Source organism: Panthera onca, chromosome E2, assembly GCF_046562875.1.
Source record: "Panthera onca isolate mPanOnc1 chromosome E2, mPanOnc1 haplotype 2, whole genome shotgun sequence".
NCBI classification, from domain to species: Eukaryota; Metazoa; Chordata; class Mammalia; order Carnivora; family Felidae; genus Panthera; species Panthera onca.
In genome coordinates this window covers 13,356,798-13,373,067 of record NC_138353.1, presented here as the reverse complement: position 1 = coordinate 13,373,067, position 16,270 = coordinate 13,356,798, and the positions used below count along the sequence as shown (strand labels likewise).

At 48.8% G+C, this 16,270-nt stretch overlaps 1 long non-coding RNA gene across 2 annotated transcripts in view; it reads right to left on the bottom strand.

Moving 5' to 3' along the window:
* LOC144614543 (uncharacterized) overlaps nucleotides 1–16,270 on the bottom strand; it is a 110,465-nt gene that overhangs the window by 17,300 nt on the left and 76,895 nt on the right. Inside the window, exons 3-4 of one of the 2 annotated variants that reach the window (XR_013552345.2) lie at nucleotides 7,566–7,698; nucleotides 1,556–4,339 (exon numbers count right to left, since the gene is read on the bottom strand). The exons of the other annotated variant lie outside the window; for it this stretch is intronic. This is a non-coding gene — a long non-coding RNA (uncharacterized LOC144614543). Of the gene's footprint in view, nucleotides 1–1,555; nucleotides 4,340–7,565; nucleotides 7,699–16,270 lie in introns of those variants that run through there. 2 annotated transcript variants of the gene reach the window in all.

Sequence of the window (16,270 nt, the reverse complement as noted above, 5' to 3'; positions counted from 1 at the left end):
CTGATTAAATTTTATCAAAGTTACAATTTCTGGTCTTCAAAACACACCCAATTCTCTCTCCCTCTGTCTTTCATGTATATACAAGTTATGTGCGTGTGTGTGCACGTGCGCGTATCTATATGATGAAGAAGCCATGTCCAAAGTGCATTATAAAATCCTACAAAAGCAATATAAAAAGGCTGACAATCCAAAATTTTTTAAGATGGCTAATAACTCTCTAAAAGACAGTGAATAGTATGAACATGTGAAAATGGCCAACAAGCATATAAAAAGCTGCATTATGAAATATCATGTCAGTCACATGAGAAGAGCTGAAATTAAAAGGACTGAAAATATCAACAGTTGGAACATCTGAACATGTAATGTTACTGTTGGGGATAAAGATTTGTTCAGGGGCGCTCAAGTGGCTCAGTCAGCTGAGGGTCTGACACTTGATTTCGGTTCGGGTCATGATCTCACGGTTCGTGAGATTGGGCCCTGCGTTGGGCTCTGTGGTGACAGTACAGAGTCTGCTTGGGATTCTTTCTCCCTCTCTCCTAATCCCTCCCTCTCCCTAACCCTAACCCTAACCCTAACCCTAATCCCTCCCTCTCCCTCTCTCTCTCTCAAAATAAATAAATAAACATTTTTTAAAGATTTGTTCAATAATCTGGCAGAAGAATCTAAAATTTTCATGTATTTCAGGAGATGCTCCAGCAAATACAATGGTATATATCCCCAAGGAAATGAGTTAGACACATCACAACACCCATGCATAAGGGTATTCATACCAGCATTATTCGGAAGAGCCACAAAGTCAAACAATCCAAATGTCCAACACCACAACAGGCAAATGTTGTGGTATATTCAAACAAAAGAGTATTGAGCAATATGACAAAGGAATGAATCAGGGTTGCCCAGAATCCCAACACAGACTTGAAGGAAAGTAGCCAAATGCAGAAGGGAACATAACGATTCTACTTATGTAAAGTTCCCAAAGAGACAAAACCAGTCTCTGGTGGTAGAGGTCAGAATGGGGGTGATGGTGGGGCTCCTAGTGGCTGCAAGGGGCATGAGAGTGTTTTCTGGTGTGGGGAAACGTTCTCTACCTTGATCTGGGCAATGGTTTCATAGGCACACGTGTGCAGAAAATTATTTCAGTGTTCATGCTACTTTACAAAAAAATGAAGTGTACAATCTCTCCGGGCCATACAAAAAAGCAATCCACATATCAATCCACAAAACAAGCAACGACCAGTTTATTTCAACCTTAAACAATTCTTTCAGAGAACAGGACAAATGAATACTCATTAGCTCATTTTATGTGGCACAATAACCTTCATGTCAAAACCAGACCAGGAAACAAAGAAGAAGTAACAGGTAGGCCTTTCTCGTGACCAGAGATGAAAAATCCCTAAAACAAAATGCTACCAAAATGGATCAGGAATTACCAAGCTGAATTCCTTTCCCAAAATGCAAGGTTGATTAGCATTCAAAATCAATCATTGCCTTTAAGCACATTAACACATGAACTAGAGAATAATTCCTAATGACGAGAAGAGAAGCAAAGTGGCCTTTGATGACGCTCCATGTCCACTCAGATTTGGATGGTACGGAAACCAAGGGAAAACTTCTCCTCGACCTGATGAAGGTGCCTACAACCTGCAGCAAGCATCGCAGTTACTGGACGGTCGCTACAGACATCAGTGTCATCGGGAGTGGCGCAAGGTGGTCTGTGTTCACCAACCGAACTTCAAGCCCCTGGGCTTCAACCCTCCTCAGAGGCTCTCCCCTGGCCACACCCAGGGACAGAGCCCTGCTTGGGTCAGAGCCTCCTGAAGACAGCTGGGCCTGAGGGAGGGCAGCTCCCCTGGCCCAGAGAACCAGACTCACGGCTCCGACCTCAGACCACAGATGGCCTGCGACACTTAGCACGTTTCCTAAATGCACCAGCGGGAAGGGGACCAGAAGCAGACACTCTTCCTGTAGCTGATCAGGAGAGAGGAAGGACAACATGCCAGGCCTCCTATGGTGTGGCCCTGAACTGCCCCAGGTCTCTCCTCCCACAGACCGTTAGCCTCAGCAAGCATACAGCTGAGCCCAAGATGAATGAGGGATTGGGGGCACATGCCCCTCTTCCAGGGGGGAGGAGCTGCAAGGTCACAAAGGGTATGGGTGTATAATCCTAATACTGGGAGGGAAAGGACACTTAAGAAGGGTGATCCTGGGGTGCCTGGGTGGCTCAGTCACTTAAGTGTCCGACTTCAGCTCAGGTCATGGTCTCCTGGTTCGTGGGTTCAAGCCCTGCATCAGCTCCTGCGCTGAAAGCACAGAGCCTGCTTAAGATTCTCTGTCTCCCTCTCTCTCTGCCCTTCCCTTGTCACACATACACACACACTCTCCCTCTCAAAAATAAATAAACATTAAAAAAAAAAAAAAAGAGTGATCCAGTCCTTCAGGGTCATGGACTTACAGTCATTTTCCCCAGTGCCAACAGGTAGGGTGGGGGCATCTTGTTCCTGCACGTCTAGCCTAAGCTGCCTGCTAGGTGTGGAACCATCCCTCCCCAAGACTTAGGCCCTAGGACTGCTTCTGGGTCGCCAGTCCATACCCCCCCACAATCCTCCAATGTAAGATTCCTCCCTGGGACCCAGATATCTGTCCCAGGAGCTTCACCCTGGGCAAATCTAAAGAGTTATTTGAAAGCTGGGGGTTCTGGCAGGAAATACGCTTGTATTTGTCGCAAGCGGAAAAGCTCCCCACAGGCTCAAGGAAGAGTGTGGGTGCCCTCTAGTGGACTGTCCCTGCTAGAAGAAGAGCAAACAGACACTAACACACATTTCTCCAAAGACGACATACAGATGGCCAACAGGCATATGAAAAGATGTTCAACATCACTGACCATCAGGGAAATACAGATAAAAACCACAATGTGATATCCCCTCACACCTGTCAGAATGGCTGAAGTCAACAACACAAGTGTTGGCGAGGACGTGGAGAAAAAGGAACCCTCATGCACAGTTGGTAGGAATGCAGACTGGTGCAGCCACTGTAGAAAACAACATGGAGGTTCCTCAAAAAATTAAAAATAGAACTGCAATGTGATCCAGTAATTCCACTACTGGGTATTTACCCAAAGAATACAAAAACGCGAACTTGAAGGAATGTATGTACTCCCATGTTTATTGCAGCATTATTTACGATAGCCAAATTGTGGAAGTATTCCAAATGTCTATCAGCAAATGAATGGATAAAGAAAATGTGGTCAATGTATACAGTGAAATATTAATCAGTCACAGAAAGGAATGAAATCATGCCATTTGCCACAACATGGATGGATATAGAGAATATTGTGCTAAGCCAAATAAGCCAGTCAGAGAAAGACAAATAACCATATGATTTCATTCATATGTGGAATTTAAGAAACGAAACAAACAAGCAAAGAGGGGAAAAAAGAGGCAAACCAAAAAAGCCCAGATTCCTAACTATAGAGAACAAACTGATGGTTACCAGAGGCGAGGTGGGGGGGGGGGGGGGGGGATGGATGAAACAGGTGGAGGGGATCGAGAGTACACTTATCATGATGAGCACTGAGTGATATATGGAACTGCTGAATCACTGTGTTGTACACCTGAAACTAATACAACAGTGTATGTTAACTGCATTGGAATTACAATAAAAAAAATAACAAAAAGGAGCCAGACGAGTTGAGGGATTAGGGCTGACCTTGAACCAAAGGCACGTTCAGGTTCACAAGGACTGGCAGTGAAGCTGCAGGAGGAGGGGGGCTGGCTAGAGGGGCAGAGTCTGGAGAGACGGGGAAGAGCAGAGTGAGGGGAAGCCTCCTGGGAAGGCTGGGTGATGGGCACACAGAAGGGCTCTGTCTCCTCATCCCTGATTGTGGCCTAGTATTTCCTGTTGGGGGCCATCTCATATACCATAGGATAATTAGCACCATGCCAGCCTCCACCCACCAGATGCCAGGAGAACTCTCCAGCCCTGGTGTAAAGAGATTTTCTGGAGACAATGGTGCGTGTCCTAGAGGAAGGGGAGAGGTGCTGGTAAGATCCCTCCTCTTTGAGAACAAGTGACCTACACTAACCTCTAGTATTAACTAACCAAATGAAACCCTGGGCCTCTTGGAGTGTGCAAATAAGAGAGAAAATAAACAGGCATAATTAATGTCATGAAAAACTGCTTTTAATTAATCAAAAGTTGATTTATCAGCAGATGGCATATTTAGTGGTGATTATCTTGGCTGCCTGTGGCTCAGTAGCTCGAAGACTGGTTTTGCCAAGGGTGTGACCACAAATCAGAAGGACACCACTGGGTTATACTGCCAGGTTAGCTGAGGGAAATTCTGTAGACATTGGGATGCAAAAACATACAAATCTGTATGTAATGTCACTAGACATGTCCTCTGATGTCGTCACTGTCTTGAGAGGCATCTTAGCTATGAATGCAAAGACATACTATCATTTGGAAGAAATTATCTTATTGAGAAGAAAATTATGTCATAAGAGCATCTCCTTAGCCTCAGAATCATATACCTCAGCATCATTCCTTAAGGATAAATCTATACCCCAAAAAACAGACTTAGGGACTGGCCAGTGTTAGGGTCTGGTTCCCAGCACCTGTGGGCTGACAGCACCCTCCCCTCTAGCCTTGGGCCCCTGCCTGAACCACAGGAGCCTCTGATGCTCTGGCACTAAGGGGAGGGGGCCTTTAAGTGTCCTCACTATTCCCCGTCCATATCTAGACTCTACACAGAACCTGTTGTCCACTTTTGGATGTGATACTTAAATTACCGACCTCCATTTTCATCCTTCATCCATCCCAACATTGTGACAGGCCCAGGAGGTGCCTTCTGCTTGTGATTTTGAGGGAAAAGTTCTCAGAAACATTTGCTTTCACCCACCTTGAACAGACCTCCATCATGAGTGCCATTATCATTACCAGCAGCATTTGGACACCTTCCCCCTCGTTCCCCCCCGCAGTAGTCAGATGCCGTCCAACCCTTAGGGGAAAATGTGACTCCCTCCAAAAGTATGACTAGTAGAAATGCACAAGAATGGGGCGCCTGGGTGGCTCAGTCGGTTAAGCGTCCGACTTTGGCTCAGGTAATGATCTCACGGTTCATGGGTTCAAGCCCTGCATCGGGCTCTGTGCTGACAGCTCAGAGCCTGGAGCCTGTTTCAGATTCTGTGTGTGTCTCTCTCTCTGCCCCTCCCCCACTCACGCTCTGTCTCCCTCTGTCTCAAAAATAAATAAGCATTAAAAAAAAAAAAAGAAATGCACAAGGAGACAGTACATGAGTGTCCACAGGGAAGATTCTATGTGAATTCATGAAAGCTTAAAATCCTAGGAGCGTCCACATGAAATCAACATTGCCATGCTAAAACCTGAATCTTGGTTGGTTTTCACCATTTCCTTAAGAGCCAAACTGCAAAATGTGACATTAATAACAAACTAGAAGAAGAAGACATTTGTCACAGTTACTGATAAAACTAAGTTATTCGTCCTAAAGAGAAGTTTCCAGGGGATTATCCTCACTTTTACCAGGTAGCTGGCTATCTATATTTTTCATAACCTAGTAGAAATTATCCTTTCTTCCCTAAAAGCTTAAAGAGAAGACAGGCAGCCCCTGACCCCTCTCCCAGAGCCAATCACCTGCGACCAACCACGAGAAGAGCTGAGGCCTGAGCTTCTCTGGTTCTCAAGACAGTGCGGGGTGCTCAACCGGCTGCTGCAGGCACAGGACGTCCGCGTGTGCACGGGCACCGGCCTGGAGCAACCTGAGCACCATCCCACATCCCCGATGTCAGTTGTCACCAAACCCTGCACACCTCACCCTGGCTGCATCCTGGAACATGAGGGAACTTCTGGAAGCCCAATCCTTGCTCGAAGGCACTCCCCAACACCTGCTCCTCCAGGGCTGCTGCCTGTGTGCCCCAAACCCCACAACACTACATGCTCAGGGCCGCACAAAGTCCAGTGCACCCATGATGAGCATGATCCCACACAGATTCCACCACCACCCACCAAGATACTGCTGGACTGGGACCAGCCACTACCTACATGTGGTGGTAGGAAAGGTTTGGGGGCGCTTTCCCACAAGAGAACTGGGACCCAGTACCCGGCCCACCTCTCCAACACTTGGGGGAGATAGATGAGGTACAAGCTTTGGTCTGCTGGGCACTGGAAAGCGGTGTGGGGCTGGTGGACCTCAAGATTGCCCCTCAGCACAGAGGGGGGCCCTTCCACTACCCCTGGCCCTGCAAGGCCCCCAGCATCGGAGGACCACCCAGAGAGTCAGCGTAGAGGCCAGGCTCTGAGAAAGGGAGCTGGGGGGTTGATAAGGCTCTTCTGAGAGAGCCAGGGCACTGAGGGCAGAAGGGGGAGACAGGACAAGATTAAAGCCCTGATGAGAACTGACATGGTCCCTTCCTTGTACCCAGGCTGGAAGTCCACAGAAGCATCTACTTCCATCTGGGAGGGTGAGAGAGAGCCTGATATCCAGCTGTCCCTGTGCCCACTGCCTGTGGCAGGTATAGCATCAGCCCAGGACCCAAATCTTTATGTGTAGGAGGGACTCCAGCTCCAGGAACTCAGTCCTTACCTGCCTTACTTCAGCAGGGCCCATATTCTGCTGAGGACACCCACCTGCTGCCCCCCCTCCCAGCCCTCCACCATCTACTACCCAAGAGCTGGAGCCCTCTAGGCACCTTAGGAAACTCAAGTCCCAGCTGCTTCTACTCTGCTGGGACGTGTATCTCATTGACACAGGTCCTGACCCTACCAGGCCTCCTCCACCAGCTCCCACTGACAGGGCTGCCAAGCTTCCGGACCCCTGTCTTTCTCCTGTGGAGCCCACCAAGCAACGGATTTTGTTTGGAGTGATGAGATCCCAGCTCCCCACCCTCCTGCAGACACTCTGCTCCCCCCATATTGAATCCACTCTGGGGCCCTGCCAAAGCAGACTGGGGGCCCTGTAATCCCAGTCCACTGACAGCTGCAGGCCTCCCAGCCCTGCCCTCCCTGCCCCTCTCAACACCTCAGCCCCCACCTTTGCCAACCCCAAGGGCATCACACTCATAAGAAGTGGCCTGTGTCTGTCAACCCAACCCCATCAAATCTCAGCTGCCTCAGTCTCTGTGAATCGAGCACCCCCAGATTTCTGGCTCGGCTATCAAGGCAATAGTGGTTGCCATGGGCGCTCCTGTTCAACCCTCTCTTCCAAAAGCTGGAGGCCCAAAGCCTCCGTGGGGATGAGGAGGAGGCCAGGCAGGATCCTTTGGGACGTGAAGTGTCATACGCTCCACCCTGGAAGGACACTGCTCTTGTCAAAACCCTGTCCTCCTGATGCCAAACCACTCCTTCCTGACTTCTCCCCCAGGAGCAGACTTACCAGGAAGATATGCTTCCTCCCCCACTCCCCCATTCACCTGATTTGTATATGTGGATTTGTTCTTCTATAAAACATTAAGAGGCTACTGTACTGTCATAGAGATTGCCATATTCTTTCTGTCAAAACTCATGGTAAAATTTTTGTCTGCAGAAGGATTTTCAACTTTGGAACTACTCACATTTTGGACCAGATAATTCTTTGTTGTAGGGGATTGTCCTGTTTATTGCTGGACCCTGGCCACTATCCAGTGGTTACCAATAGTTCGTCCACAGATCCAACAACCAAAATACTTCCAGAGATGTCAAATATCTCTAGGAGGAAAAATTAATACAGTTGGGCAACAGTGAACTAGGCATAAATATTTTTTAAGGCTACATCTAAAAGAAGATAATGGCAAATGAAGAAAATCAGACACAGACCTTAAATGTAGCACAACGCCAGTGAAATAAATACAAAATAATATTTCAGGCATAATGAAGGAGACCAGAAACCAGGTGAGAGGTCCTTTGTATACTTTGCATGTTCTATTCTTTTCATTCAAAGCATCTTTAAACACTGTTCAAACACAAATCTCATGGGTTTCCCTACTTAGAGAGTCAGAAAACACAGCTGTAAACAAATCAAAGCCAATTCTCTCATGAGTCTCCATTTGTAGATATGTGGAGGGGCGCCTGGGTGGTTCAGTCGGTTAAGCATCCGAATTCGGTTCAGGTCATGATCTCACAGTTCGTAAGTTCGAGCCCTGCGTCGGGTTCTGTGCCGACAGCTAGCTCAGAGCCTGGAGCCTGTCTTCGGATTCTGTGTCTCCCCCTCTCTATGTCCCTCCCCTGGTCTCTCTCTCTCTCTCTCTCTGTCTCTTAAAAATAAATAAAACATAAAAAATAAATATGTGGATATATAAGATAAACCAGTAAATAAATACATACTATGTCAGTGGAGGATATTGGCTACCAAGAAAAATAAAATTAACAAGAAACAACAGGTGTTGGTGAGGATGTGGAAAAAAAGGAACCCTCATGCCCTGCTGGTGGGAATGCAAACTGGTGCAGCCACCATGGAAAACAGTATGGAGGTTCCTCAAAAAGTTAAAAATAGAACTACAATAGGATCCAGTCACTGGACAACTGGGTATTCCCCCCAAAATACAAAAACACTAATTCAAAGGGATACATGAGCCCCTGTGTTTATAGCAGCATTATCTACAGTAACCTAATTATGGAAGCAGCCCAAGTGCCCACCAGTAGATGAATGGATAAAGAAGATGTGGTATGTATGCATACATATATATTTACAATGGAACAGTACTCAGCCATAAAAAAGAATGAAATCTTTCCATTTGCAATGACATGGATGGAGCTAGAAAGTATAATGTTAAGCTAAATAAATCACAGAAAGACAAATAGTATATGATTTCACTCATGTGTAGGATTTAAGAAACAAAGCAAATGAGAAAAGGAAAAAAGAGACATAGATCAAGAGACAGACTCTCAGCTAGAGAAAACAAACTGATGGTGGCCACAAGGAGGGGTGGAGGGATGGATGAAATAGGTGAAGGGGATCAAGAGTACACTTATCATGATGAGCCCTAAGTAATGTAAAGAATTGATAAATCACTATATTGTACACCTGAAACTAATATAACACTGTATGTTAACTATAGTGGAATTAAAAATATTTTAATTAAAATAAAAACACACATCTTAATGCAAAAGAAAGAAAGAGAAAAGAAAAGAAAAGAAAAGGAAAGGAAAGGAAAGGAAAGGAAAGAAAAGAAACGAAAAGAAATAAAGTCAACTGATTCAGTTCTCCTGAGGAGCTATTGGCATTTGGTCAAGGAAGTCCTTGTTATGTCAGACAGTCCTGAGCCTCTTACTGCATTATTCCCTCTTGTCCCCACACTCTAATTTCCAGAAGGCCCGTCAAGTCACTTATGGAACCAAAATACTGTCCCCAACCCACATTTCCAAATGCTCTGAGTGCCATCCCCAGTTGAGAAAACCTTCTAAATCTTTAACAGGTCTGTGAATAAAGAGGGGTCTTCCCTGCATTTGTTCTTTTTCTTCTGCTCATGGGGATTTTCTCTTAGCAGGAATTCACCTGAAACTCCAGGCCTATTCTTTTCTTGGGCACACAGGGAAAATATTATGTCTAAATTATCCCAGCCCCCCCCCCCATCCCTATCTCCTGGGAGCGAGTTGTGGTGGTGGGATACAGTGGGGGGGTAATATCAACAGGAAAAGATGAGATTCACAAGAGACCCTACCCACCCAGTCAAGAGAGCACTTGGCTGTCCTCACACAGCCCTGGGGATCATGGGACCATGGACAGCTCCCAGCCTTTTTCCGTTTGCAAACTCAAGTAGGGACACAGGAAAACAGAAAACGGGGCCAGCTGATGTCCACACAAATATGAGCAAAGAAGGAGACACATCGTGGGTGTGTCTTCTCTCAGCCCCCTCTCCCAGTGTCTTCAGCCTTCCAGTCCAGGCTCTGATGGAAAGACCCAGAAAACACACCAGCTCTTCAGAAAAGCCTCCATCTTGTCTCACCCCGCCCCTGTGACCTGCTCCTCGTAATCCCATCTGCACACATACTGCCCCTCATAATTCTTGCTCCTGCCTCCATGTATTCGCTCAAACAGTCCCTGCCTGGGGTGCCCTCTCCCCCTTTCTTTATGAATCTGCTCCTTCCCCTTCTCTATAGCCAATCTCATTGGCCATCTTGCCATAAGGTCACCCCAACCTCTACAGGTGGACACAATAAACCCCCTCTGAATTCTCACCTCTGACTCTGTTCCTTTGTGCTGTGATAACACAGTCAGGTGCAGTTACCTACGTTCACATCCTATGTCCTACAGATCCCCAATTTCCCAAGAGAGAGACAGGGCGAGCCTACTTTCTCAATGGCCCCGTCACAGGAAAATGGCTATCGTGTTCAGAGAATGAATAAGGGAAAGAAGGGTAGATAAACGGGGGGACACTTGCTTCTGCTCTCACAAAATCACTATGGGCATGCACAGCAGATGAAATGGACACCCACATGCATTCCCAGTCGTGGATTGGTGCCAGTTTTATATAAGGTAATATGTAGGCTTGTTTCCTAAGTTTTTTGCTTGTTTTGAGATAAAATACATATAACCTAAACTTCGCCATTTTAATCATTTTAAAGTGTGGGGCTAGGGGAATGTGGGCCATCCAGTCCTACCAGAGTTCTACTGTGCTGCACGATAGACCCAGGGTGGCTGGAGTCCTGTACTGACTGTCCCTGCAGGAGAGGGGTGAGAGCCCATCTCTGCCCAGGGCTCAACGTCCAGAGCAGTGATCTGAACCCTAGTCAGATGCCTGGTCCTAAGCCTGACAGAGAGTACAGAATCCCTCATGTCCACCACAGGGCAACATCAGGACAGGCACAAAATGTGGTTCTCTCTCTCTCTGTCTCTGTCTCTCTGTCTCTCTGTCTCTCTCACTTTCCCTCTCTCTCTCTCTCTCTCTCTCTCTCTCTCTCTCTCTCTCACACACACACACACACACACACACACACACACACACACACGAACCACATGTCCTCAAGTACCCTTGTGCATGGAGTCAAGGAGTCAAGGGTGATTTGGGGAGGAGAGTGACCACCATTCCTAGACAAAACGATAGACATGCCTTTGGTAGAAAGATGACCCTGAGCCCAGGAGAAATGACATCACGTCCCAGGTGTACCTCCCAGGGAGAGCTATGCTGAGGAGTCATGCATCCTGCCTGAATGAAGTAGAGGGGAGTCTCCTATTAGTGAAAACACTGTATATTTCATTCTCCCTGTTCTTCCCAGGGCCCACCCCAGGAGCCTTAGCACTTTATTCCTGATGGGGCCATCATGGGCATCATGACTGGGCCCAGGGTGAGCTGACTCTGAACTGGAACCCCTGGATATCTTCTGCATCCAGAAACCAGTGGGGGTAATGGAGCCCTTCAGATCATGTTCCTCCTTTGCTTAGGGGGAGACAGAGGGGTTCCCTCATCTACAGATGAGTCTCCCTTCCCCTCCTCATCCCTCATCCACCATTCTGACATTTTCCTGCCCTCAGCTAAAGAGGATGACTTTTCAAAAAGTCTTTGGCTAAAGCAACCCCAGACACCCAGAACTTCCCCTAACTCTGTCTGGGGATAAGGGCTCCAAGGACACCCATGTCCTCTATCACTTACCTCCCTGCACTGGCTCCTCTGTCACCTGGGTGTGAATTCCCTTCAAATGAAAAGCCTCAGCACCAAGTACCTCATGCTCATGCCAAGGCATAGGACATTCCCAAGGAACACAGACACCCTAAGAGAGGACACCCTCCGGACTGACCATGTCTCGCCTGACCAGAGGGCCCATATCCCTGGGTATTTCCTCACCTGGCTCGCTCCCCTCAGCTCCCCGGGAGAATATGAGACTCCATGTGGAATATTCTCCCCCTCACCTGGGGCTCCACGGGCTGGGACACCTCTCTGAATAAAAATACCTCCAAATACTCCCCCACTCAGCTCACCAGGTCACTGTTAAGTTTTACATCTGTATCTGTTCACCTTGACAGACCCATGAGGTCTCTGCATCAGAGAATAGCCCTGAGACTCAGAGAAAGAGGAAAGATCCAAAGACTAAGGGAAATTGGAATGTGGTATGGACTTATCATTTAAGACCTACTCATCCACCCTGGGAGAGTCCAGAGGACACACCTTTCCCTTTCATGACTGAGGGAGCTTATAAGGGAGCCCCAGCACACTTAAAGAGCTCTGTGATTGTTCTTCTCTGTAGGTCAGAGGGAGCTGCTGCCAGTGAACTGGGAAACGTAAATGCAAGGAGGGAGATTGGATCCCAAGGAGGTAGGGCCAAGAGGCCATATTAATCACTGAAAGTGACTTGGGCCACAGTCATCACGAAGGACAACAGACTCAAAGCAGCAATCAGAACAGTCTCATTCACAAAGACCAATGACATCGGCTAGTTGATCATGGTGTTCCTAGAAATGAAACAGATGGAAACCTACTGAATTCTTACTTGGTCTATATAAGCAGAAGAGTTCTAGAAAGTACATCTTGAATCACAGCAACTGAGTGTTATGGCCCCTCAATTAATTCCCAGACTTGAGCCAATTTAAAGAGCCAGAACCCCTTGAATAAAGGAGAAGCTGGGTCCCCTTGAGGAAGGACCCAGTATGCTGCCAAAAATTTATACAATGAACCTTTCTCCCACCCTTCCCCAGAGGGACCTGTGGCCTTTTACCAGGATGATTGTGCACTGGGGAAAAGGAAATAGTCAGCTCTTTGGGGCATTACTAGATATGGTCTCTAAACTGAGGGCCCAATGTCACAGTGGCCCACCACCAATCAGAGGAGGAGCTTATGGAGCTCAGGTGGTCAGTGGAGTTCAGCACAGGTTCATCTCACAGTGAGCCTGGCGGGGGCGGGGGGGGTTCCTGAACCAATCCTGTTGTTTATTTCTCATGTTTGGCATAATTAAACTAGTCATACTCAACAGCTGGCAGAATCCCCACATTGGTTCCCTGCCCTGTGGAGTGAAGGCTGCTACAGTGGGGAAGGCCAAGTGGAAGGCACTAGAACTGCCTCTACTTAGGAAAACAGTAAGCCAAAATCAATACCACATTTTACTGGAGGGACTGCAGGGATTAGTGCAGCATCAAGGACTTGAAGGATGCAGGGACCTTGGCGAGTGACAGTGGATTATCATAAGCTTAAACCGGTGGTGACTCCAAGTGCAGCTGCTGTACCAGATGTGGTTTCCCTGCTTGAGCTGATTACTGCCTACCATGGTACCTGCTTTGAAGCGCTCCCTCTGGCAAATACTTCTTTCTCCACACCTGTCAGCAACGACCTACCAGAATCAGTTTGCTTTCAGCTGGCAAGACCAGCAAGGCACCTTCACTGTCCTAGCCCAGGAGTACATCAACTCTCCAGCCCTGTGTCCTAATTTAGTTCACAGGGATCTTGGTGGCCTTTCCCTTTCACAAGACATCATTCTGGCCTGTTGCATCGATGACATTATGCTGACCGAACCTAGTGAACAGGAAGTAGCAACGACTCTAGACTTACTAGTAAGACATTTATGTGTCAGAACATGGGAAATAAATCAAACAAAAATTCAGGGGACTTCTCCCTCAGGGAAATTTCTAGGGATCCAGAGGTGAGTGGCGTATCAATCTACCTCTTCTAAGGTGAAGGATAAGTTGTTGGATCCCATCCCTCCTACAACCCTGCTCCTCCTTCATCTGTCCACGGATCCAACTCCCAGCATTCCAGCCATACACACCGCTGCCACCCAAGGGCACACACAGTTTAACTTACTGGAGACAATATGCACTGATATACATCCTGTGAGATCTGAGTTTGGTGACATTTCATTGAGGGAAGAGGCACGGACAATGTACTTAGAGCAACAGATATTGGGACTCGCAGAGCTGTAATATGATGGAGTATTAACATGATATGTGATCCACGTAAAATGGCTACAGACTGATGATGAATAAACATGCAGAGCGGCTGAGCACGGTGACTCTGCCTTCTACACTTCCCTCCTTGTCCACCAGAGGGCAGCAGAGATACTCCGCAGCCTGGAGCCTTGGGAGGGGGGGAGGGGGGGAGGCAATGCTGATTCCCCCTTGGCTGCCCACTGCCCAGCAGGGTCTGACCCTCCCCAGCCTCACTCAGTCACAGTCCTCCTCACTCTCCAGGCTCCCCACACTGACCTCCGTCAGCCCCTCCGGCCAGTCGGGTGTCTGCCTGCCCACTGAGACAGGTCCCTCTGTAGGCAGCTCAGCCCTCCACACCCTCTGTCCTTCCAGGGGCAAAGGCCCACTCACACTTCTGGTCTCAGCCAAAAGATCACTTTGTCAGGAGTGCTCCATGTGACAGCCCCTCCCCGACCAGCTGAGACCTGTTACATGCTCCTGTCACACCAGACCCTTTCCCTTCATGGACCCTTTCTCTACTTTATTTTATTTTTTTAATTTTTTTTAAGGTTTATTTATTTTTGAGACAGAGAGAGACAAAGCATGAACAGGGGAGGGTCAGAGAGAGGGAGACACAGAATCTGAAACAGGCTCCAGGCTCTGAGCTGTCAGCATAGAGCCCGATGCAGGGCTCGAACTCACGGACCGCAAGATCATGACCTGGGCCAAAGTCGGCCACTTAACCGACTGAGCCACTCAGGCGCCCCCCCTTTCTCTATTTTATATGTTATGTTATGTTATGTTATGTTATGTTATGTTATGTTATGTTAGAAAGAAAATGGGTAAGGGGCAGAGGTGGGAGAGAGAGAGAGAATGAGAGAGAGAGAGAGAGAGAGAGAGAGAGAGAGAGAAAGAGAGAGAGAATCCTAAACAGCCTCCACACTCAGCAGGCAGCCGACAAGAGGCTCAATCTCACCGCAGAGAGATCATGACCTGAGCCAAAATCAGGAGTCGGACATTAAATCAACTGAGCGACCGAGGCTCCCCACCTTCCCTCCATTTTAAGTGTGTCCTCAAAGCCATGATTTTCTCTGAGTGCCTGTGGCCCTGTTTCAGGATCCGCGTCTGTCCTGTTCTCTTTGGAGTCCCCAGGACCCAGCCCCGTGCCCCTTGCCTGACCCTGTGCAGGATGGGACAGGAGAACCCAGGATCTACGTTTGTTTCCATCTCAGAGGGGCTGAGGGTCTCCTCCCCTGTAACACAGGAAGCCCTGAAAACCCTCAGCTGAGTCTCCAGGTGGGCTCTGTGGGGAGGCCTAGAGCAAAAGCAGGGACTCAGATGACACGGATGCATTCCCCCCCCCTCCCGCCCCGTGCTGTGATGAGGAAACAGGGCATTGCGGTGTCCAGCCCCCTCCCCCCAAGCCAGTGCCTCTTCCAAAGTCTCAAGAGACTCTACTGGGTCATTCCTTGAAACCTCAAGGACAGAGAGTTCCTCCTAAGGGAGCACATCTCTCTGGGTGGACAATTCTCCTGACTCACGATCAGGAATCTTCTGGACGGTGCCTGTCCACCCCTGGGCTCACCCTACCCTGGAATGGAGTCAGGCAACCCAGGACCCACAGGGACCCACAGGCTGCCCAGGGCTCAGGGCCCACGCATCCTTTGGAGCCCAGTCAGGGTCCCTGGTAAAGCCCAGGATCGCCTCCAGGGGGCGACATAGGGACACGCAGGCAACACACAGGGAATTAAAATGTGAAGCTGGCTTTGTTTGCCTAAGGAGGTAGAGGAGCCTGATTTCCGTCTCTTTCTCCAAGAGACCCTTCTGAGTCCCTCCCATGTGGCTGTTCTGTCCTGCCCACTAGGACGAGTGGGGCTGAGGAGCACCCTGATCTGTTAGGGGTCCCTGTGCAGCCCCCACTCCTTGCCTGGCACCAGCCACGGGGGAGGCAGGGTGACCACAGGAAAGTCCCCCTGGCAGAGGACACGGGCTGCCCAGGACGCTCAGGAGCACACGGCCAGCCTCTCGGCCACAGTGCAGCCAGCAGACACGGAGAGGAAGGGTCTCCTTACGATCTTCCCTCGAGGATCAGGGAACCTCCCGCCACTGGACCTCCCCCCACCTCTTCTCTTCCCGGGACACACAGGACACTGCCTGCACACCTGGAACCTGAGCTCCGGAGACACTTGGTCCCGGGTCTCGGTCCCTGGAAGCAGAGGCCGGGCTGGGGACACCCAGGGATGGAGAGTGGGTCCCTCACCAGTCATCACCCTGCTTGCCCTCTTCTCACCCTCAGAACGTTACTGTGACCTTGCTGCCAGGAGTCAATGCAACTTCCCCAGAGCATTTGAGAACACTGGGGGGACCCCATGCCCCGCTGGGCTTCTCTGATACAGATGGAAAGAATCCCCTGGGTTTGGGGCCTCTGGGGCTCTGTGTGCGGTGCTG